Source organism: Ambystoma mexicanum, chromosome 12 (genome assembly GCF_040938575.1).
Source record: "Ambystoma mexicanum isolate Mex_15411 chromosome 12, UKY_AmexF1_1, whole genome shotgun sequence".
In the NCBI taxonomy this organism is placed as follows: domain Eukaryota; kingdom Metazoa; phylum Chordata; class Amphibia; order Caudata; family Ambystomatidae; genus Ambystoma; species Ambystoma mexicanum.
This window is the reverse complement of record NC_090936.1, coordinates 627560724-627584298: the sequence shown is the minus strand read 5'-3', so window position 1 is coordinate 627584298 and position 23575 is coordinate 627560724. Positions and strand designations below refer to the sequence as shown.

The window sequence follows — 23575 nt, the reverse complement described above, 5'->3', positions numbered from 1 at the left end:
GACACCATGGTTTTTGGATGGGTGGGAACGTTTGGATGGCATGGGTGGTGGGGGTTAGTCATTAGGGGGTTAGTTGATAGGGTCCTGTTTGGGGGTTGGAACATTTGGGTGGTTTGGGTGGTGGGTGGGCATGGGTGTACAGCTTCCCTAGACCCAATGCACCTTCTACCCTGTTGGAATGATAATAAAAAACCTTTCAATACTGCATTAATGAGTGGACATCTGTCACTTCATTCGCAGAAAAACATCATTTAATCATTGGCATCGTCATATCCATACTTTGATATCAATGTGCAGTCTCTCAAAAGTAAATGCGAATGAGTGCATCCCGTGCTTGTTGGCCATCTTGGGCACCCCGGGGAGGTTGTGGTGCCACTCCATCCCCATCCCCATCACCATCGCCATCCCCATCTTCATCTTCTGCATCTGGGGGAAGTGGAATATTCCTGCGCAAGCACAGATTGTGCAGCATGGCACACACAATCAGAATTTTACCCGTCTTAACTGGGTTGTACAGCAGTGATCCTCCAGATCTGCTCAAGCAGCGGAACCTGGCCTTCAGTAGGCAAAACGTCCTCTCTATCATGCCACTTGTGCGGATGTGTGCCCTGTTGTACTCCTCCTCGTGCCTGTTCCTTGGCCTCCGCACAGGTGTCATCTGCCATCGCATGAGTGCATATCCAGCATCACCTACGTGTGAAGTAAATGTGTGGGACATGTCAGTGTTTGTGGTTCATCTCACGATCTGATGCAATGCAATACTGTGTCATCATACATTATCCATAAGGGCCTTGCCATGGTCTGAAGGGCAGGTGATTACCATCCAGCGGTGATTGTTGTAGCAGGTGTCATTTGGACATGGCACTATTACTTGTTGTGCATATGAAGTGGACCTTATACGCGATAGTGGTTGGTGACTAATACACTGTGCAATGCCAGGCACACATAGGGGACTAAATCCATGGCCTGTGATGATTATGCTTTTGCAGGATGTCACATGAGCAGACAACATGTGTATTGGGGGGAAGTGGACCTAGGTGTGGATGGCTGCATTGAGAGGATCCACCTTTATGGCCTGTTGGTAGCATTGGTCATATGTCTCCTTTGGCAGGTGTTGTACAGTGGCAACCTATCATGTCTATATTTTAGATGTGTGGGTTATGCTGACCGTCCATTACATGTGCAAGGGGTTGATGCATGTGCAGTTGTGGCAGCCCTCTTACACAGGTCATTGGCCTAGACATTCAACACACTTCCATAGGACATGTGCATTGGCAGAAGTACTCACCCAAAAGCCATGTGCTTTGTCCAACGTAGTGTTCCATGTAGCGTGGCAATGTTGAATTCCGCAGAACCATTGAGTCATGTGTTGAGCCCGGAAAACATGCACAGCAATGTGTAATCAGCAGTCCGGCAGCACATACCATCTGTACATTCAGTGAGTGGTACTGGTTCCTGTTGCGGTACACCATCTCCATTGCACGTGGTACTGTCAGCTCTATGTGGGTGCAGTCTAATGCACCTATGCAATTAGGCATGGCTGCAATGGCATGGAATGCCAACTTGGTTGCAATGACCTCTGCAAGTGTACGGGGTAGGGCGATGTGTTCGGACACATGGCGCAGCAGAGCGTCCAGTACCTGTCCCAATATTTTAGAGAAACAGGGTTGTGAGAGCCCATGCAGCTCACCAACTGTGTGCTGATAGGTTCCTGTGCCTAGGAAATGCAGTACTGACACCACCTTCAGGAGGGGGGGAATTGCAGTCGAAATTGCAATGTGGCTGCTAATGTCGTCCTCAATCATAGCGGTGATGTACATGATTGTTGGCCGGTCCAGCCGGTATAATGTGTGGATCTGTCCTGGGGTCAAGTTCCATGGTGAGGCCCTGCTGCGGCGTATTGCAGGCTGCCTGCGGGGCCATGCCGGCTGCGCATTTGGGTTTGGCATGGGTGCAGGGTTTGCTAACTGACGCCTGCGCCTCCTCCGCCTCCGCCTCATCCTCCTCTGCAACATTGCACTGCTGCCTGTAGGTTCATAAGTCCCAGTCCCAATGCTGCTGCTGCTGCTGCCTGCATTGTTGTGTTTGAAGTTGGCCTGGGTGTGGGTGTGTCCCTTTTGTAGCCTCCCAGTGAGCTGCTGGGTCCGGCTGGCCTCATTTGGGGCACCTGTGGCCTGAATTGCCTCACCTGGTACTGTTTAACGTCATGTTCGTGGCGGCGCCGTTACCGCCTCTGTGGCCACGGTTTTTCCGCCATTTCTTTTGCGGTGTTTCCATGTCGGTGGTACTCGTTATGGCCATGGTGTTTCGTGTTGCTGGTAAGTGGGTGGTTTCACCGCCGTCGCTCTTTAGGGATCCCTTATCTTCGCGGCGGCGGTTTGTGGTGGTGGTGTTTCCGGGTCCATGGGTCGTGATTGCACGGTCGCGGAAACGGCGCCGGTATGGTTTTAGCGGTGACTTTAAGTCCGGGTCGGCGGACTCGTAATGAGGCCCAGTGTCTCATTACAAGTTATTGTAGTAATGATAAATCAGGCAGTACATCAGATTTCTATCTGCTTTACCACACTGCATACTTATAGGTTTTACCTCACATCTATATATATATAAAAGTGAAAATGTGTGGGTTTGTGGCAAAGCGTATGTTCCCTATATACTTCCACACTGTTTCACCAATCTGCACCAAATTCTGCACAGTCACTTTTTAGGACCCTCTGGACATTACTGACTACCTGACATCTGTACACCCCATCCCTTTCCCTGGTTTTCAGCAAAAGTGAACATTTGGGTGAAGGTTTGTGGCTACCCAGTATGTTCCCTACACAATTTCACACCGTTTCAGCAATCTTCACCTAATATTGCACAGTCACCTGTTAGGGCCCTCCGGACATTACTGGCTACATTACATTTGAACACTCCACCCCTTTCTCCAGATTTCCGCAAAAGTCTCTGGGTTTGTGGCTTGATGTATTTTCCCTATACAATTCCACACTGTTTCACCAAACTGCACCACATTTTGCACAGTCACCTGTTAGGACCCTCTGCACATTAATGGCTACATGACATTTGGACACCCCACCCCTTTCCCCGGATTTAAGCAAAAGTGAACATTTGGGTGAGGGTTTGTGGCTTTGCATATGTTACCCATACAATTCCACACTGTTTCACCAATCTGCACCAAATTCTGGTCAGTCACCTGTTAGGACCCTCCAGACATTACTGGCTACATAACATCTGGACACCCCACCCCTTTCCCCGGACTTCAGCAAAAGTGAACATTTGGGTGAGGATTTGTGGCTTTGCGTATGTTCTCCATACAATTCCACACCGTTTCACCAATCTGTACCATATTTTGCATAGTTACCTGTTAACACCAGGCATTGCTAGCTACATGACATTTGGACATCCCAATCCTTTCCCCAAATGTCAGCAAAACGGAAAATGTGTGTGTGGGTTTGTGGCTTCATGTATGTTCCCTATACAATTCCACACTGTTTCACCAATCTGCACAAAATGTTGCACAGTCACCTGTTATGGCCTTCCGGACATTACTGGCTACATGACATTTGGATACCCAACCCCTTTCCCTGGATTTCAGCAAAAAGGAACATGTGTGTGTGGGTGTGTGGCTTTGCATATGTTCCCTATACAATTCCACACTGTTTCACCAATCCGTACCACATTTTGCACAGTCACCTGATAGGGCCCTCCAGACATTGCCTGCTAGATGACATTTGGACATCCCACCCCTTTCCCCAGATTTCAGCAAATGGGAAAAGGTGGGTGTGTGACTTCGCATATATTCCCTATACAATTCAACATTGGTTCACCAATCTGCAGCACATGTTGCACAGTCACCTGTTCGGGCCCTCCGGATATTACTGGCTACATGACATTTTGATACCTCACTGCTTTCCCTGGATTTCAGCAAAAGGAAAAATGTGTGTATGGGTGTGTGGCTTTGCAAATGTTTGCTATACAATTCCACAACGTTTCACCAATTTGTACCACATTTTGCATAGTTACCTGTTAACACAGACATCACTAGCTATATGACATTTGGACACCCCACTCCTTTCCCCAGATTTCAGCACCTTCACATATGAGACCGTTGCCTGAAATCGGTGAAACATCAATGTGGTCATAGAAGGACCGGTCCCTACGCGAGAAACAAACAAACTTGAGGTCCTAAACCTACTATGCATGGTTTTCAAGATATTTGCACTGCAATGAACTGCACCATGCCAGGGTGAGGATACATGTGGGGAGAGAGCACAGAGCCTCCCTCCAACGTCTGCTCCCGGGTATGTCAGAGAGCCACACGTGTCCCTTCTCAGTGCAGTTTACTTCAGGGTGAAAAGCACATCAAGCGATAAGCGAATCAGAACAGTAACCTACAAGATCAGTGTTATCATGTCTGTCTACAGAACCCACTGGGAGAATGGGTACTTCTGCTAGTAGTAAAATAAACAACCGCTTGTTATAAGCGGATATAATACCTCCACTTTCAAGAGCGGTAATGGCCCCGGAAGAATGACTATATCTCTTAATTCCACATCTCCCCAATGGAGTCCTATGGGACCGCAAGCCTAAATACTGACGTGAATTATGTCATGAAATAATGGTTATTTGGCTGTATTAGCTCAGCTAATATAACCATACTTAAAATTAGGCACTCAGTCTTTTCCTGGTTTGAAATTTTTAGACATACGCCTTGATTTTGTTATTGGCTGCTTGTTCTAAAAATAAAAATATACACTTAATAGTATGTGTCTGAAACTCATATGAAAAGTTCTGTTGTCATAAACACCTTTCATGCATCTGAAGACAAAAATGGGAGATCCCTGTAGTGAGGACAGGTACGTCTTAAATTGGCAGTACATTGGGAACATCTCCACTAAGGAGGGTCTACAATCACGTTTTAGCCCACTGTGTATTGCCACAGCAGAACTATCCATTTGCACATCAGTCTGGTTCTGCCCACAAGAATGCTCCAGCAGCAAAATAGTAGCCAATTCTCCTAAGAACAAGAGTACCAACAGAAACCTCAGACATCTGTTTCTGCCGTATTGGGTGTTATAAGTAAAGTGAAGATGTGCCTCTCCAGGCCAGGAATCCAGGGGTCCATGTCTGGATTGCACTACTTAGGGTGAAACCCCAATTCTTCCAAAGTTAGACACACATGTGAGAGCCCACTACTGGGGGCTAACATTGCCTAAATTACCTAATCTGTACAAAGGTGCCCAGTTTGGAGGACCTACAGTCATGTTTTAGCTTAGTGCCTCATTAGAGGAGAAACCACCATTTGCATATCAGTCTGGATTTGCCCACAAGGAAAGTACAGCACCGAAATACGAGGCAAAAAAGGATATCTACACCAATCCCAGACATGTGTTTCTCCCTTGTTGCACGTCATTAGTGATGTGAAACTGCATGCTTCTATCTACAGGGCGCAAGGTGTCCACTTCCCTATTACCCTTCTTTATTTAGGGTGAAAGTCTTCCGAAATTAGACACAAATTTGAGGGAGAACATGGCCTGTTCTGTGGGAAGGTGCCCACCCAGGGGGGGGGGGGGGGGTTCTGTAGTCACGTTTAAGCCCACTGTGCTTTACATAGGAGAATATTAGGATTCAGAAGACAAGAGAAACGATCAGTGTGAGGAAACAACCATGAAGGTGATGGAAATTTAACATAATTAGAAACTGAGTGCTAAAATAACCAGGAGATCTACGCGCAGTAAATCCTCTTAGATTCCTGTAATTATGTTATCATGTGCAAACCATTCCAAAATGATTCCTGGATAAGATCTCGGTTAGAACCACAAACAATGGATTCAAGGATAACAGGAGTGAATGGGAAAATACAGACTCAGAGTTTGCTGAAGAACTTGCTTGGCAACCTTCTTCTGTGGATCTTCGTGGTTCTGTTCCAGCCCTTTGATTTTTGGATTTGCCTTTCTGAGTTTGATCTTAGCCTTTCCACTTCTAGTCTCCCACTCCTTTTCTTCCCTGGTTTCTGTCCCTCCATTTTCCATTACTTCTCCCACTGTCTCACGTGTGCTTGCCTTTGTAGCTGCGTTGTTCTCTGTCCCCGTGGTTTCCCCACCCTCTCCCTTGATGCTTGTGCCTCAGCTCTGGTGACCTTTCCTCATCTCTGCTCTCGCTCTTCTGAAGCTGGTGCCTAAGGCCTTCCTGTGGCTTAGATAGCACTTGACATTTCTGATTCTGTTGGATTATGTATGACAGTTTTTCTTTGATACTTCAGGGATATTTCTGCCTGAACGACAGAGGATAGTAATGGGTGAGATAGGTGTGAATGGGACACCGCGACCGAACACCCTGTCCTGGGTAAATCTTCCAAATGTAGGTTCTGAATTGGATTTAACCAGTGCATCCTGCCAGTAGCCTATGTATGCTTTCTCTTGCCTCCACCAGGGATTATGAAGAGCTTATTTTCACTCTTTACCCTGGGTCATAAAGCCCCTGCAGTAGCATTCCCCTGGGTGCTCTCTGATGCAGTAGGAAGAGGGTGGTTGGCATCGAGTCCCAAGATATTCCTCGAAATCATGACCGTTTGCCAAGCCTAATAAAATGGATTTGGATATAAACCCTTTGGTGGAAATGGCACAGTAAATGCCAAATGAGAGCTTAAGACAGCACAAGAATAATGAGCACTACTTAATAGAGTATCCCATGGGGTCAAAGGGCAGCGGGCAACACAGAGGCTTGCAGAAGTACCCCCGCCACGATAGCCACCAGTTCTCCACAGACAATAGGTATAGCAATCAGAAACAACTCTCAGGAGATCATAGGATGATTAATCGTTTTTTAGCACAATTAAAACTGCACTTTAAGTCCCGACCACAGCAGTTTAATTCTGGGGAAGTCAAAGCAGCCTTTATGGTCTCATGTTTATGCAACACATAAGTGTAGTCCTTATCGGTGGACAATATCCCCAACTGCAAATGTGAGTAATGCGCCAACTCTTGCTACAGGATCTCAGTTTAACTACAACATCACTGCATCATTCCCAGTGAATCTCGCGGGTTCCCAGTGAATCTAGAGGCTCATGCCTAAATATGCATTTAAGATTAGGACGTGAGCATTGAATATTGGTTTAAAATACATTTTGTGGTCTGCTAGACTGTTTAAGTGTTTTAGAAAATGTGCTATGTGACATTTGCATCGTATGTGACTTCTAATTAAATTTGCATCTAATTGCATCTTTGCACTAAGTCACTGATATGGTGGGGTGCACAAGTCACTTTATTATGTTTTAACTGAAAGTGTGTTTTAACTTTTTGTATTGAATAAAAGAGAATTAATTCCCATACACAGAAAAAGTCATACCTCGTTATCCAGGTTGAATATTCCAATAAGAATGGCGACTTAATATCGAGATGGAGGTACAATTTAATTGAACTCTAGTCCTTAAACCCTAGATAGTTTTATCATAGATTGTATGAGATTGAGTGCTATCATAGTCTACATTTTTAGAAAAACCAGGTTTGCTCCACTTTCACCCATATTTTCCAGTATCCTAGAATGTTAGTAAGCATCCAACAACTCGGCTGAACTCTTTAAAATCTGCAAGGTACTAGCCAACCCTTCTGCAGTCTCCACCTCGCCTCTTCCCTATCATGCCCTCTGCACTGCACTAGCCACCCACTTCACTGCAAAAACTCAGGACATCCTAAGCACTCTTTCTTCCACCCTCTCTCCTCCCTTCCTCCCATCCCCCTGGCCGCCCAACATCTCCCAGCCTTTCTCTCTTCCTTCTATCCTATCAAATGGAACAAGGTCACTATGGTTGTCCACTCTATGACGGTCTCCCCCAAACAGGTCTCCCCCTGTTCTTCCAGAACTATTAAGGACAACATCGTCTCCCTTGCCCCCCTGCAATTGCTGATTTCTGCAATCACTCTCTTGATACTGGGTCTTTCCCCTCTTCCCTCAAGCACTCTCTTGTGCACCCACACCTGAAAAAGCCTTCTGCCGACCCCTCATGTCCGGCCAACTAACCTCCCCCCGCCCCTATCTCCATCACTCTGTTCCTAGGGAAACTCCTGTAGAAGATGGTCTTCCCCCAACTGGCCCAGCATACTGAGCTCGTTGGTTGCCTAAACAACCTTCAATCTGGATTACAAGCATCCAAAGGCACAGAAACTGTTCTTCTGAACACCTGTGAAGAACAGCTTGCATCTCTTGACACGTACTCTCTCGGTGTTCTCATTCTACTTGATCTTTCCTCTGCATTTGATACGGTCAACCACTCCATCCTCATAAAACGGCTCCATGATACCCTTGGTATCTCAGAACAGGCACTTGACCAGCTGACCTCCTTCCTCGCTGACTGTCCCTCCAGGTCATCCTGGCTCTTTCTCCTCTCCTATCTCTATCTCCACCTGTGGCATTCCCAAGGGCTCTAATCTCTCACCCTGGCTCTTTAATGTCTATATTGCTCCACTTGCTCACCTTATCTCCACTTTGCCCCCTCAATTCCAGTGATATGCAGATGACACCCAACTCTTCTTCAAACTTCCCACTGATGTTCTCCATGCTTCCTCTTCCATCCCTGACTGCCTATCAGCTATCCAGTCCTGGTGTGCCTCCAGTGACCTCTGCCTCAATGCCAGCAAGACTGTGATACTTCATATTTGGACTCCCACTCCCTCTTTCCTCCCTTCACTCTGGCCACCCTCTATGGGCTCTCCCCCTTCTCCTGCATCTAAAGCCAGAAACCTTAGAGTCATCTTTGACTCCTCTATCTCTTTTCTCCCTCGCATCTTGGACCTTGCCAAGAAGGCCCACTTTCAACTCCACCTCTTCAGAGGTATCCTTCCTTTCCTCACCTTTCCTCAGAAGATCAACGCCTCTAGAGCTCTGGTACTCTCTAGGCTAGACTACTGCTACAGCCTCTTCCTCAACCTACCCTTATCCTCTCTCTGCCCCCTCCAGCTTGTCCAGAATAGGGCTGCAAGACTTATCCTGGGCCTCAAGCCCAGGGACTGCATCTATCCAGCCCTAAAAACCCTCCACTGGCTCCCGGTTGCTGGGTAGATCAAATTAAAATCCCTCTGCATCATCCAAAAGGCTGTCTGGGGCCGTGGACCAATCTATTTACAACTCACCCTCACCCAATACTTCATTCCAGATCTTTATTCTCCTCCGGCTCCAACTCTCTGTGTCTTGGGAGCTTTTCTAAGCAGCAAGCTGGTGGGAGATCTCTTTCCTCTGCTGTCTCCATCCTCTGGAACAACCTCTCTCTTCCTCTCCGTCTTGAGCCTTATCTCCTCAAATTCCAGAAGCTCCTTAAGACTTTCCTCTTCACCTCCTCCTTCTCCCTCTAACTCCTTCCAATACCCCACAGTTGCTGAGATTGGTGGCCTGAGACCGTATGTGTCCTTCTGAGTCATGGCCTTCTGCCCAATTGCCCTCAGCCTTGCCCCCCACCCCAGCACTTGCCTTTGGGCACCCACTGGCTTGTGCTGCCACAAGCGTGCACTTGTTATTGGCTGGTTATCACTTCTGTACCAAGCAATCTTGGCCAGGCACTTCCTGTTGCACACAACTAACTCCTTAGCACTTCCCTCTGTGGAACTCCTAGCACTTACCCCCTTTCCCTTCCCCTTCTCTCTCTCTGTACTTGAACGTTCTGAATGCTCACAAGGCCTAGTACGACCACCGCTTTCCTGTTCATCAGTTTCTATTTGCCTTAATCCCATGTTCCCTGCCCTTTGCCCTGTGGGCGCTTTGAAACACAATTTCCTGATGTATAAGCGCCTTACCAATGCACAATAAATAAATAAATAAATGACTATAACATACTAACAGAAGAACCTGTTCTCCAAACGGGTTCTGTAGAGAGACTTGATAACACTGATCCTGTAGGTCACTGTACCGATTTACTTATCGCTTGATGTGCTCTGCACCCTGAAGTAAACTACACTGAGAATGGGTGAGTGTGGATGGCTGACATACCCCTGAGCAGACTTTGGGGGCAGGCTCTGTGCTCTCTCCCCACCTGTCGCCTCACCCTGGCATGGTGCAGTTAATTGTGGTGCAAATATATTGGAAACCATCCCTCCTAGGGCCTGGACCTCGAGGTTTGTTCCTCGTGTTGGAACCAATCCTTTGACTACCACATTGACGTTTCACCGATTTCAGGCAACCGTCTCATGTGTGAAGGTGCTAAAATCTGGAGAAAGTGGTGGGGGGTCCAAATGTCATGTATCTAGTAATGTCCTGAGGGTCCTAACAGATAACTATGCAAAATGTGGTGAAACGCTGTGGAGTTGTAAAAGGAACAATGCTTCGCCAAGCCACAAACTCACAAACTCACAAACCCACAAACAAATGTTGACTTATGCTAGAATCCAGGGAACGGGTGGGGTGTGCAAATATCATGTAGCCAGTAATGTATGGAGGGTCATAACAGGTAACTATGCAAAATGTGGTGCAGATTGCTGAAACGGTGTGGAATTGTGTAAGGAACAAAGCTTCGCCATGCCTCAAACCCACAAACAAATGTTGACTTGTGCTGAAATCCAGGGAACGGGCTGGGGTGTCCAAATGTCAGGCAGCCAGTAATGTCTGGAGGGTCCTAACAGGTAACTATGTAAAATGAGGTCCAGGTTGGTGAAACAGTGTGGAATTATATAAGGAGCAACGCTTTGCCACAAACCCAAAAACACATTTTGACTTTTGCTGAAATCCAGGTTATAGGGGTGGAGTGTCCAAATGTCATTTAGCCAGTAATGTCCGGGGGGGGTCCTAACAGGTGACTTTACAATATTTGGTGCATATTGGTGAAATGGTGTGGTATTGTATAGGGAAAATACGCAGAGCCACAACCCCACACCCACATTTTCACTTTTTGCTGAAATTCAGGATTAGGGGTGGGGTGTCCAGATGTCATGCAGCCAGTAATGTCTGGAGGGTCCAAACAGGTGACTGTGCAGAATTTGGTGTAGATTGGTGAAACTGTGTGGAATTGTGTAGGGAGCATATGCACAAGCCCACAAACTAACACCCACATTTGTACTTTTGAGAAAATCCGGCAAAAGGGGTGTGGTTTCTAGATGTCATGTAGCCAGTAATGTCTGGGAGGTCCTCAGGTGACTGTGCAACATTTGGTGCAGATTGGTGAAACTGTGTGGAATTGTATGCGGAAGATACGCGAAGCCACAAACCCACACCCGAATGTCCACTTTTGCTGAAATCTGGGGAAAGGGTTGGGTTTCCAGATGTCATTGTCAGAAGCCAGTAATGTCTGTACTGTCTGAACAAGTGACTAGGCAAAGTTTGGTGCATATTGGTGAAATGGTGTGGAATTGTATAGGGATCATACACATAGCCACAAACCCACAAACCCGCACATTTTCATTTAAGTCTGGGATACGTGGATTTAGTAGCATAGATTGCAAGGTCCTACAGCTCTAAGCATCAGCACAATTTACTAATAGCCCTGCCTCGACCACCTTTCAATGCCAGGTTAAATACACAATTAAAGGTCTTATGAGTCAATAGACCTGCTACTATCACAGAGTTAATCATTCTCACACTCATTGCAGATCAAGTAGCAGACTCAGTCAAGAGGCCAGGAAAGCGAGAGAAGAGAAGAGCGTAGGTATGCATAAATGGAGCTGCGCTGTGTGATGAATTTAGGGTATTCGTCCCTTCTCCTCAGGGGGGAGCCACCCCCTTGAGGTTAGGGGGGTGAGCCCTCTCAACAAGACCCTGCTTTGGGGTCTGAGCAAGTGGAAACTCACTGGAAGTGATTCTCTTCTAGGGGACAAGGACTCCCATTCCCACAAGATACTCCCTATGCAAACAACATTACCTGCTTATAATGGAGTCCCTTTAACAATCAGTACCGTACTTTCCTTTCAATTGGCTTCAGGTAATGCAGGAGAAATTAGATGCCCCAGTGAATGTAAACCAGTATGAAAAAGGGATGAACAGATTGTGTAAAGAGACAGCGAGCCATACACAGTGGAACCCCACTGACGCAGGTACGTCTTCGAGGGGCAGAGCAGTGTGGAGCCACAGAGCCCGCAGTAGCCTGCGAGAGATTAAACACCAGATGAGGATACAGTGGGAAAGCCGCTTTACAGGCAGAGTTTCGGAAGCCATTCAACTTGGTGGTGCGGACACAGGAAAGGTGTGGTGGGCCTGGAGCACGCTCAATAATGCCGAAACCAGAAATACTTGGAGGAACGAAACCTCCTGTCGGCAGACCTACGCCGGGCACACAGAGGGAACGAGATGTCAAAAGCAGGTCCCCAATAGAGGAATAGAGAAAGCCGAGACAGAGAATAAATGCAGCCAGCGTGGCCCAGGCAAGAGGGAGGCAACAGGGATCACATGAATGGTGTATAAAAAGCTGCAGGAATTCCCATCTACAAAAAGGGAGACATAAAGGACCCTATGAACTTTCGTCCGATAGCCTGCTCGACTGCATAGGTAACGTTTTTGGTTCCCTACTTCTAAGGAAATTTCAAACCTGGGCCGCCTCAGCCAATTGCAATAACCATCTGCAATCAGGCTTCAAAAAAAACGCCGGGACATCAGCCAACATATTAATCTACAGCATACTGAAAAGCAGAGCCCTGCAACTTGATCAACAGCTCTTTGCCCCGTTCGTCGATTTCACGCAAGCTTTTGACCGCATTGAGAGACACCGCCTTTGGACGAAACTGAGAGACTGGAAATGTCCAGAAGACATATTGGCTCCCATACAAGCCTTGCATCATAACACCTCGATGAGGGTGCGTCTAAGTCATGAAGGTGACCTATCTGATGAAATTCCGATCACACGGGGAGTCAAGCAGGGATGGCCATTAGCATCAGCTCTATTCTTAGCCTACATAGGCGATCTACAAGTAAGTAAAACTACTATGCGTGCCTTCCCACCAAAAATTGGAAACACCATGATAGAACGACTCCTATACGCTGATGACCTCACATTATTCGACCAGACACCGGTAGGCCTGCAACGGCAACTCACCGGTCTACAAGAGTATACAAGTGAAAACTTTTTGGAAATTAATAGAAGTAAAACCAAGGTATTGATCCTGCAGAAAAGGAAAAAGAAAATCGAAAACCTAAAATGGTTTCTCGGAGATACAAAAATCGAAATCGTCCAGAACTTCAAGTACCTGGGGGTACAACTTGACAGCACAAAAAGTGAAATCACCATGCAAACAGTTTTGTTCAAGAAGATCAAAAAACTAGCCGCTCAGGCCAAGACAATCGACCGTAAATATGGGAAATTCTCATTACAGCCAACACTCAACTTCTACAAAATGAAAGGCCATGCCAACCATCCCAAAAAACATCTGGCCCAAATTGGAAGCTTCATTTTGGAAATCAGTGCACAAGCTCCCGAATTCTACCTCAGGAGTGGCGATAAGACGTGAGCTGAGCCTCCAGTCCATGGAATGTACGGTGAATTGCAACACACTAATGCTTCACAGAAAGTGCATAGTGGTCGATGGCAACAAAATCTATAAAATGATTAAGCACCTGATGGATGCAGGTAAATCCGAGATGCTAACAATTTGGCAAAAAAACAACACCTTGCTCTTGAACACCATTGCCTCGAACGAAGATGACCATATCCATAATCCATGCAGAATCCTGCGTAAACTGAAGGAAGCAGACAGGGCAATGATGACCGAATTAGCTGCGACCCAAAGGCTCACCGCTCACCTCCCTGGCAACACAAAAAAATGAACGAGTTGCAAAACTTTATTAAGAAATTTCCAAATAAACGTGCACGCAATCTGATACTAAGAGCACGACTAAATCTTTTACCAATGAATTAAATCTTGCACATAAGAGGTTTATCATCGACAGCAAATTGTTGTTTCTGCCAAGGCACTGTGCCTCCACCACAAGAAACTATTCGACATCTCCTGATGGTCTGTCCCGCGACGCGCTCAATAAGACAACGGTACATCTTGCATGCAGCAAGAGATGATCCTCTGATGGAAGAACAAACATGGTGGTGCAGACTTATAGGAGGTGACAGAACCAGCTGGCAAATAATTACAGCAAAAATACTAGAACATATCATGACTGATCTACTAAAAGACAAAGAATGACTCAAAGAGACATACTGGCGTATAGTCAATACGCCCAATCGACATGAACTCAAGCATGGGAGGCAAGCTTTGACACACGAAGAGACAATCATATTGTAAAAATCTTATTTTTGATTAAAACAATAAAAAAAAGCTGCAGTATTGATTGGGGGACCTTAAGAAAGAATAAATACCAGTCCTGAGAGACACAAAGAGAATTGTTCAACATAATTGTTAACATGCACTGGTGTTGCTTGGTAAAAGCTATTGATGAGATCACCAAAATGCAGGAAGTTAAGGAAGGAAACCCGAAATATTATCTGAGGCGAGAAAATACAAGTGCTATCCATTTCAAAGGTTGGAGGACACCGGCCTTCCTTTATGAGAGACACTAACAGACTAAGTGGTTTGAATGTGGAAACAACTCATGAGAATCTGAAGAAAGTTAGAGCAGAAGGGGATTCCATATCCTGGTTCAAGGACACCAGGAATACTATCTCAGAGACTGTAAGATATGGATGTTACTAAAACTGAATGATGGTTTGGAACCTGAGAAACCCCGAATATAAACCTGTGGAAAGTCTACAAGAGTGTAGTATCAAGTGACTAAAAGAGTGCTAAGAGTGCTTTTGCACCTAGAAACACTTGTTTACAGGTGCATTATAAGTGCAATATATCATATCATATCTAAGAGACGTTGAATGTCAAGTGGAATAAAGTCTAAACACGGATTACAGGAACCTGAGAAAGACAAAGGGTAAGCCTTTGGAAAGGCCCCAGGAAGTTGTCATATCAAGCAATTGAAAAGGGCATAGAATGCCCGGCAAAGACAGACTAAAACCTTAAGAATCTGAAGGATTTAACCTGAAAGGCAGAAGATTAAAACATTACCACCAAGAGGAGCAGAAAACAAAGGATAATGATAGGTCTCACAAACCCCTGGAGTCCAAATCTGTACATCTGTTTCAAGGACAAGAGATACCCATGAGGAACTATGAACAACTGGATAAATATCCCATACTGACACTTTCACATTTATTGGAGCTAACAGACCTTTGTATGTTTGGAAAACCCTGAGATAGACCCCAAGAAGTGCAGCTAAGGGGAAGGGGCCAGAAGTTGTAGATTCTGTCAGTGTTTAGCCATTAGTTCTAGTGGTAGAGCAAGGTAAGAGTAGGTTTGGGACAGAGGACATTTTCATTGGACTTTGTATGACAGACGAGCACACTTAGTTTGTTTGGTTAGGAAGGGAATATCACCATAGCCGTAGGGTGAGTTAGCCATTCTTATTATTAATTAAATAACAAACTTGAAATTGTCCTCCGTGTGTCAGACTGCTCCTTCTGGTCCGCCACAGCTGCTAATCCTATGAAAGGAGGAAGGAAGAGATGAGCCTATGCAGTTTGGGAATCTAAGACAACCCTTAACTCGGGAAGAAAGAGAAAGGTGTAATAAAGAGAATCTATGCATCTATTGTGGGAAACCTGGCCTCTATGTAAAGAACTGTCTGGGGTTGTCAACGTTCGACCATGAAGAATGGGCATTGGTCAAAGTTAGAATCTTATCATCGCATGGCCATTAAACAACATTTTCTCGACCGATTTTATTGCCCCTCAAGGTTTGCCCATTAGCAGTGAAGTATTACTGCGCCCCATGCCCATAGGTGACTTCATTGATCAAGAATGTATATGAATTCATGAGATGTTCTTGGTATAGAAAGCATTGCCAGGCCCATGCAAACTGCGTATGGCAGACTTTTAACATCAGGTGATATGTGCATTGTGAGGTCGTCTCTCGCTCTGCACTGACAGTAGCCCGCCCGCATCGTTATGTGGGCAGACCGCTGTTGCGGTCTTTTCTTGTGAATGACAGGATATGGCGTTGGGGTTAGGGAGGAGGACGGAGGAGTTCGGCAGTTACTGCCGTGTTGAAATAAAGGCGGGTTCTATGCAGCCCCGGCTCCCGCGTGATCATTTCTTAAAGGCGGTTCAGGGCCCACGCAAAACCCTACATGCATGGAAACTAAATCCTTGATCATGGTAAGCCAAACAGGGGATCTGGGAGCAATCTGCTCTGACATCTTACACTCACCAGATGTCCCAGTCATACTAGCACATCATAGCTCCTGATACATAATCCGTTTATTGTCTGGGTGAAGCAGACAATATCACTCCCTTCAGAATGGTGTAGGGAACAGTGCAGGCCCCCAAACCTGGGAAGCATGGCAACAGAACATGATAGGTGTGGTAAAGGAAGTAAATGACCATGAAAATGCCCCACGATACCAGGAATTCCAAGATGTATTCTCTGAGACGCACACTGAACAGTTACCGGCCAATAGGGAGTATGGTTGTCTAATTAAATGAATCCCTAAGATACCACATTCTGGAAGGTATGCACTAATTGTGAAGGAAGGAGTGGAATTAAGGAAATACCTGGATGAAAATCTTAGTGGAGGGTTAATCAGACATTTCTTTTGTTCCAAAAGCATGTGAGTCATTGAGGCCCTGTTTGGTCTACCACAAACTAAATATGATTACAATGCAAAACTGTTATCCCTTACCATTCATATCAGCATTGACGGACCAGTTCCATATGGCTAAACTATGTATAAATTGGACCCCGAGAATACCTAATAATGCAATTCAGCTTATGTAACTCACCCACCATCTTCAACAACTCATCATTGATATTATTCAAGATCTAATGGACACATTTATTGTCATGTACTTGGATGACATTTTGATATTTTCAGAAACCATTGAAACTCATTGGAGACATGAAAAGGAGGTTTTGAGCAGAAAACAAATGGTTTTCTCTAAATTAGAGAAATGTCAATTTGAAGTTGATTCACCTTTCTAGGTTTTAGAATATCTGCAAAAAGGATTGAAATGGATCAACAGAAAGTGGAGGCTGTACTTAAATGGCCAACACCCACATCCATGAAAGAGGTGCAGAGGTTTGGGGGTTTTGCCAATGCCTACAGGAAATTCCTAAATAACGTCTCAGCTAAAGTAGAACCTAATATCAAATTAACCAACAAAGCCGTGAGTTTTGTTTAGGGGTCAGAGGAAGAACACGCATTTGCATGGCTAAAGAAGACATTTATATCAGCACCTATTCTTGGACACCAAGATCTATGCCTACCCTTCAAAATGGAAAACAATGCTTCGCCCATGGCCATAGGCCCCATACTTTCAGAGAGGGGTGAGAGTTCTAATGAAATTCAGCCACTTGCCTTTATCTCCAGGACTCTCTCCCAGTTTCATACTTCATTGCAAAAATTACAGACGGCAGATACCTGGGAAGGGGTGTTAGTAAAGGAAATAATGTAGTTGCATGGGTTATTGGATACTACTATCTCCAACAGGGGCTCACAATCAGATGGACGAACAGAACTAGTAAATCAGCCAATAGAGTTGTTTCTGTGGTGTTTCATGACAAGGTTTCAGTAGAATTGAGAAGGATGGTTACAGTTAGAAAAGCGTGCCTACAATTATCCCACACATACTTCCCAATTTTTTGCAACATTCAGATTTCATCCTAGACTCTTCCCAACAATAGTCCCATATCTACATGCATGAATAGTAGTATTACAGGCTGCATTACAAAAAAGTGGCCATAGATTTCAGAAAAGCGAAACCGGGCTACAAAAGCTATGAGGACAAGAATCTATGGCATCACCACAGTGTGAAGTAGGACAAAAGGTATGGCTAATAACTAGATACTTGAGAATTCAAGATTTTTTCCCAAATGCATGGCACAATTTGTGGGGCCATTCACAATATACAAATAATTAACCCATTAGCTGTACAGATGAAGTTACCAACAAATTGCCTCAAACACAGTATAACATGTTTCATTGTTAAAAGCAGTGCAGACACCATTGCATATAGTGGGACATCCCATGGCAGTCATCACTGAAAATTCGCCAGAATATGAAGTAAAAAATATATTAGACTCCCTAATCTATAAAGGTCAGCTACAATATTTGGTGTATTGAAAAGGGTAGGAGTCGTAGCAGGGATACTGTAAATCAGCAGAATGTGTGCCCAAACAGAACGAGAGGGGATGGGGTCAGGATACAGGAGACAAGAACAAAGATCAGGATGAGGAAAGGAGCAGGAAAAGAATGGAATGTCTGGCACAAGTGGAAACTGAGTGTTAAAAAAGCTGGGAGGCCTAATGTTAGTAAATCCTTTTAGGTTATTGTATTTAGATGATCATGTACATCCCATTCTAAATGGCCCTGGTTTACATCTTGGATAGAAACACAAAAAAAAGGGATTGGATGGGACTATAAATACTCGGGGTCAAAGCGAAGAACGTGCTTAGCAAATGTGTTCAGTGGGCTTTGTGGTTTAGTCCTTCAATTTTTGGAATTGCCATTTTGAGTTTTGTCTTAGTGTGTCCTCTTCCACTCACTGACCCACTCTCTAACTCAGTATCTCGCTCTTTTGCTTCTCTCGCTTCTGTCCCTCACCTCCCTGTGCCTTCTCCCATTGCATCTTATGTGCTTGCCTCCATGTTTCCCCTGCCCTCTGCCCCTGTGGTTCTCACTACTCTCCTGCTCCCTGAATAGTCTCTCTCTTTATCTCTCTCTCTCCCTCTCTCTCTCTCTATCTCTCACTCTCTCTCTCACCCCTAACTCCCCTCTAGAGCTGGGCTGGTCACTGTGGCCTTCTTTTGGATCTTTTTTGTATGGCAGTTTTTCCCTGAAGCATCAGGGTATTTCCTGCCTGGACTACAGTGGATAGGAAAGGGGCAGGTATGTGTTCCGGTAGATCCTCAAAATCCAGGTTCTGCATTAGGTTTAGCCACTGCACCTTGCCAGTAGTTAATGGATGTGTTCTCTTGCTTCCCAAGGAAATCATGTGAAGAGCCTGGTCTGGACCTTCCCTTGTTTTCTTTTTCCCTCCTCGCCTGGGCCACGGGGCCCCTTGGTGTAGCATTCGTCCAAGCACTCTTCGCGACATTAGGAAGGAAGGGGTTGGCATTCGAGCTACAAGATACTCCTCAACATCGTGTCAGAGAACTAACCATTTGCATATCAGTCTGGTCCTGTCCACAGGGACAGTCCAGCACGTAAAAGCTAGCCAATTCCTGCCTGAACAAGAATACCAACAGCATCCCCAGACTCCTTTTTCTAAATTTTTCTGTGTTAAATTTGGTACATTTTAGTACCCCTCATGCATCTTAATGGCAGAATATCAGTTGATCATTTGGCCATATAGAACGTATCTATGTTTTTCCACAGTTCATGTCTGGTGTAAGATTTCAATCCTATATCTAGAACCCCTGGAACTCACTGCCTCGCTCAATGTTCTGTTCATGCTTTTGACTGTAGCAGGGTGCACATCCTTCTTCAGGATCCCATAGACAGTCATCATAGTTGCAAAGACTGTACCAGGATGCGTAACACATTTTTCTAATCGTTATGGGACGCTGTAAGTCATTTTGATATTCAAGTGGAACTAGTTCACCATTCTGATACAATGTTTGTAGCAATCGTTGTAATACTCACATTTCAAACACTCCTTTGACACTGCTGCAGATATGCCTCGAGCAGGCTCCTCATGGGGCAGTCTAATTTCTTCTATCTAGTTTGTACTTTCATCAGATACTCCACAATTCACAGCCCTTTCGCAGGGCTGACTTTGCACATCACTGTGTTGCTTATGTTTGGAACAGGACACATATTAGATACTCACAACAGCCTGGAAGTGTTTTCACCGATTTTCCTGCATCTTGCTACAGAAAAGAGGACATGTTATGATGTAGTTTTATAATTCATGGGTCTTTACAGGGGTTAAACAGTTAATCTAACATATCCATACTGTCACAGGTGGCTCAATTGTTCGTATCCACATTTACAATGTCCATGTGTTTTTTTCCCTATATTTGGCAGTTTGGCAGAAAGTTCTACCAAACATGCTGTACACAGGACAACAATACAGACAGACACGTCAGTATCTAGGAAGGATTGTCACACATTGGGTGTTCCTCCATCAGCGATGGCACCGCCAAGCTTACCGGACCTTACACAAACTTGCCCCTTCCAAATGGTGTCTCACAGCTCCCGCTTTCCCTAATCCAAGATGGCAGTGTCCAACAAACCTCAAAGGGCATTTCCGCTTCTGGGTCAGAGACCACAATGGACTCCAGCGGCTACTACACTTCAGTATCTTCTGGAACCGATGCACCTTATTGTAGTAAGTTACCGCGCTCCATTGGTCCTGTATCCTTCCTTACTGTACTCCTGTACTTTGTCCCTCTTTAATTCCCTGCTTTGCTGTTTCCCCTTCCTTTGTTACTCCCATGTTGTGTGCCTCCTGGTTGCCAATTTCCATTCCTGAGAATTAGAAGCTTCTCCTGTTTCCTGCTGTTCTCCGGTATTTTGTCTATTAGTTCTACTATTGCAGTACTCGTCACTTCACTGCAACATCTTGAATGTTCTTCAGGGTTTTTCTCTCTCCTCAAGGAGAGGGTTTTCCCTGCCTTGGTCCCTTTCTTTGGAGTACACTCTGTTGATTGTTTCTGGTTAGCTGACAAGGTGGCTTCGTCAGAAGGCAGGTCCCATTCGCCAAAAATAAGCCTTCCAAGACCCTGATAAGCCCTTCCATTAGCAAGAAGGCCTTTACAAAGTTGCAATGATTATACAAATAAGATATGCGGTAATTTAATGGTGCATCGAAAGGGCACATTTGGTGACAAGGTAACATATTAAAAAATCAAAAACATTTAGACTTTGGGTCAGTGTTTACACAGGTGCAATATACATATAGATGTGCATATCATATCAGGGTACAACAAACAGAGTGGCCAAAAAGGTAGGCTATGATTGTGGGATAACAAAGCCCCTTCTCAGACTAGCGAATGGTGCTTGAGCCTGTTCTTCAATAGTTCATTGGTTTGGATTTCTTTGATGGGGGGTGAAGAGCATTCCAGTGGCGGGGAGCCAATAGTGTAAATGAGCTGAGGCGGGAGATGGCACACAGGTGATGGGCGTCAGATAGGTTGTTGAACATTTAAAGACAGTAGAGCTTGAGAGGAAGAGTAGATAGATGGTTCGGTCTGCGAGGTAGTGGGGCGTAAGGCAAGCCATGAAATTATTTAAAGACAAGGAGAGAGTGATTATGTATTGCAAGCGTTCAAACATGGTGGCAATCTGTTGAGGGAGAAGATCTAAGAACAGTGTAAAGAGTGCATCTAGAAAAGTGTAATGCTTTGTTCAAGGGAACAAAAGAGTAAAGAGGAAGACTCAGGACTTGTTTCTTTGAATGTTGTCTTTCTGTTTTCTATTTTTCATAGGGATTCTCTTCTAATTCTGGGCATTTTCGTAAGTAATTGTCCTGAAAAAGATGTGGAGGAGCAAATTATGCCGTCTGCAGAGTTTTCACAATATGTTGATGAAATCTTTTTTTTTTTTGTTCTTTTTTTTTTTGTCAAGCATACGTTTATTTGGGACGCTTGAACCTCGGGATACACAATTAGCACCTGAGGTGGACATGAAAACCAGAGAGGTGCACACACAAATGTTGTTGTGTGTGGAGTGTCAGAGGGCTCAAAACGGCAGTTCCTGAGAGTGTTTTCGTGTGTTTCCAGTCTTGGTGCGGGGATCCTGGAGACTTGGCTTTTAGCTAGATCAAGGCACAAACCTCCACAGTCTCTGATGAAGGAAGCGTACGCATTTGGGTAAAACCATCACCATAGCCATGGGTCTCCACCAACTGCGACGTCTTGTTGCACATGGGGCATAGCTGGTTGCGCACAGCTGCGGATCGCATCCAGACAATGAGGTTCCAACGTTCTCCTGATGTGATGGGCAGGGCTCCATGAATGTGCTCCCCTCGGTGCAGCAATCCCTGGCCAACCACATGTTCAATTTCCACATAACTCTTTTCATTGGCTGGAACCTGTCTCATGTCCCCAAAATACAAATTTCCTTCTGCAAACTCTTTCCCCAGTGATGCATTTATAGTTATTTCTGCATTGTCGTAGTGGCTGCTCAAATCCAGGTCTTCCGACAGCGAGTATTTGACGACAAACGCTTTAAGGCTGTTTAGGTATTTTCCGCCACAATCTGGATACAAGATGGATGTCACTGGCTGAAGGTATTTTTCACATAAAGGTGCGATGCACCATTCGTCAAATACCAGCTCATTTAGAAGCACCCCATAGTTATTCATGCTGTTTGGCCTGCCTTTAGGCAACTCAGCACACCCATACCCCAGCATCCAGGGGCAGCCTCCACCAGGCCCCCACTCATGTCTCCCAGCATCCCCCACCCCCCAGCAGTGCAGGGCAGCCTCCACCAGGCCCCCACTCATGTCTCCCAGCACCCCCATCCCCCAGCAGTGCAGGGCACCCTCCACCAGGCCCCCACTCATGTCTCCCAGCACCCCCACCCCCCAGCAGTGCAGGGGCAGCCTCCACCAGGCCCCCACTCATGTCTCCCAGCACTCCCACCCCCCAGCAGTGCAGGGCACCCTCCACCAGGCCCCCACTCATGTTTCCCAGCACCCTCACCCCCAGCATCCAGGGGCAGCCTCCACCAGGCCCCCACTCATGTCCAACTCATGTCTCCCATCACCCCTACCCCCCAGCATCCAGGGGCACCCTCCACCAGGCCACCACTCATGTCTCCCATCACCCCCACCCCCCAGCAGTGCAGGGCACCCTCCACCAGGCCCCCACTCATGTCTCCCAGCACCCCCACCCCCCAGCAGTGCAGGGCACCCTCCACCAGGCCCCCACTCATGTCCAACTCATGCCTCCCAGCACCCCCACCCCCCAGCAGTGCAGGGCACCCTCCACCAGGCCCCCACTCATGTCTCCCAGCACCCCACCCCCCAGCATCCAGGGGCAGCCTCCACCAGGCCCCCACTCATGTCCAGCTCATGTCTCCCATCACCCCCACCCCCCAGCATCCAGGGGCACACTCCACCAGGCCCCCACTCATGTCCAACTCATGTCTCCCAGCAGCTCCACCCCCCAGCAGTGCAGGGCACCCTCCACCAGGCCCCCACTCATGTCTCCCAGCACCCCCACCCCCCAGCAGTGCAGGGCACCCTCCACCAGACCCCCACCCATGTCTCCCAGCACCCCCACCCCCCAGCAGTGCAGGGCACCCTCCACCAGGCCCCCACTCATGTCCAACACATGTCTCCCAGCACCCCCACCCCCCAGCAGGGCAGGGCACCCTCCACCAGGCCCCCACTCATGTCTCCCAGCACCCCCACCCCCCAGCATCCAGGGGCAGCCTCCACCAGGCCCCCACTCATGTCCAACTCATGTCTCCCAGCACCTCCACCCCCCAGCATCCAGGGGCACCCTCCACCAGGCCCCCCACTCATGTCTCCCATCTCCCCACCCCCCCAGCAGTGCAGGGCACCCTCCACCAGGCCCCCACTCATGTCTCCCAGCATCCCCACCCCCCAGCAGTGCAGGGCAACCTCCACCAGGCCCCCACTCATGTCCAACTCATGTCT

General features: G+C 46.4%; 1 pseudogene; it reads right to left on the bottom strand.

Annotated features, from left to right (window-relative positions):
* Positions 1-21523: 21523 nt before the first annotated feature.
* On the bottom strand, positions 21524-22321 carry LOC138514644 (2-oxoglutarate and iron-dependent oxygenase domain-containing protein 2 pseudogene; annotated as a pseudogene).
* Positions 22322-23575: the final 1254 nt, after the last annotated feature.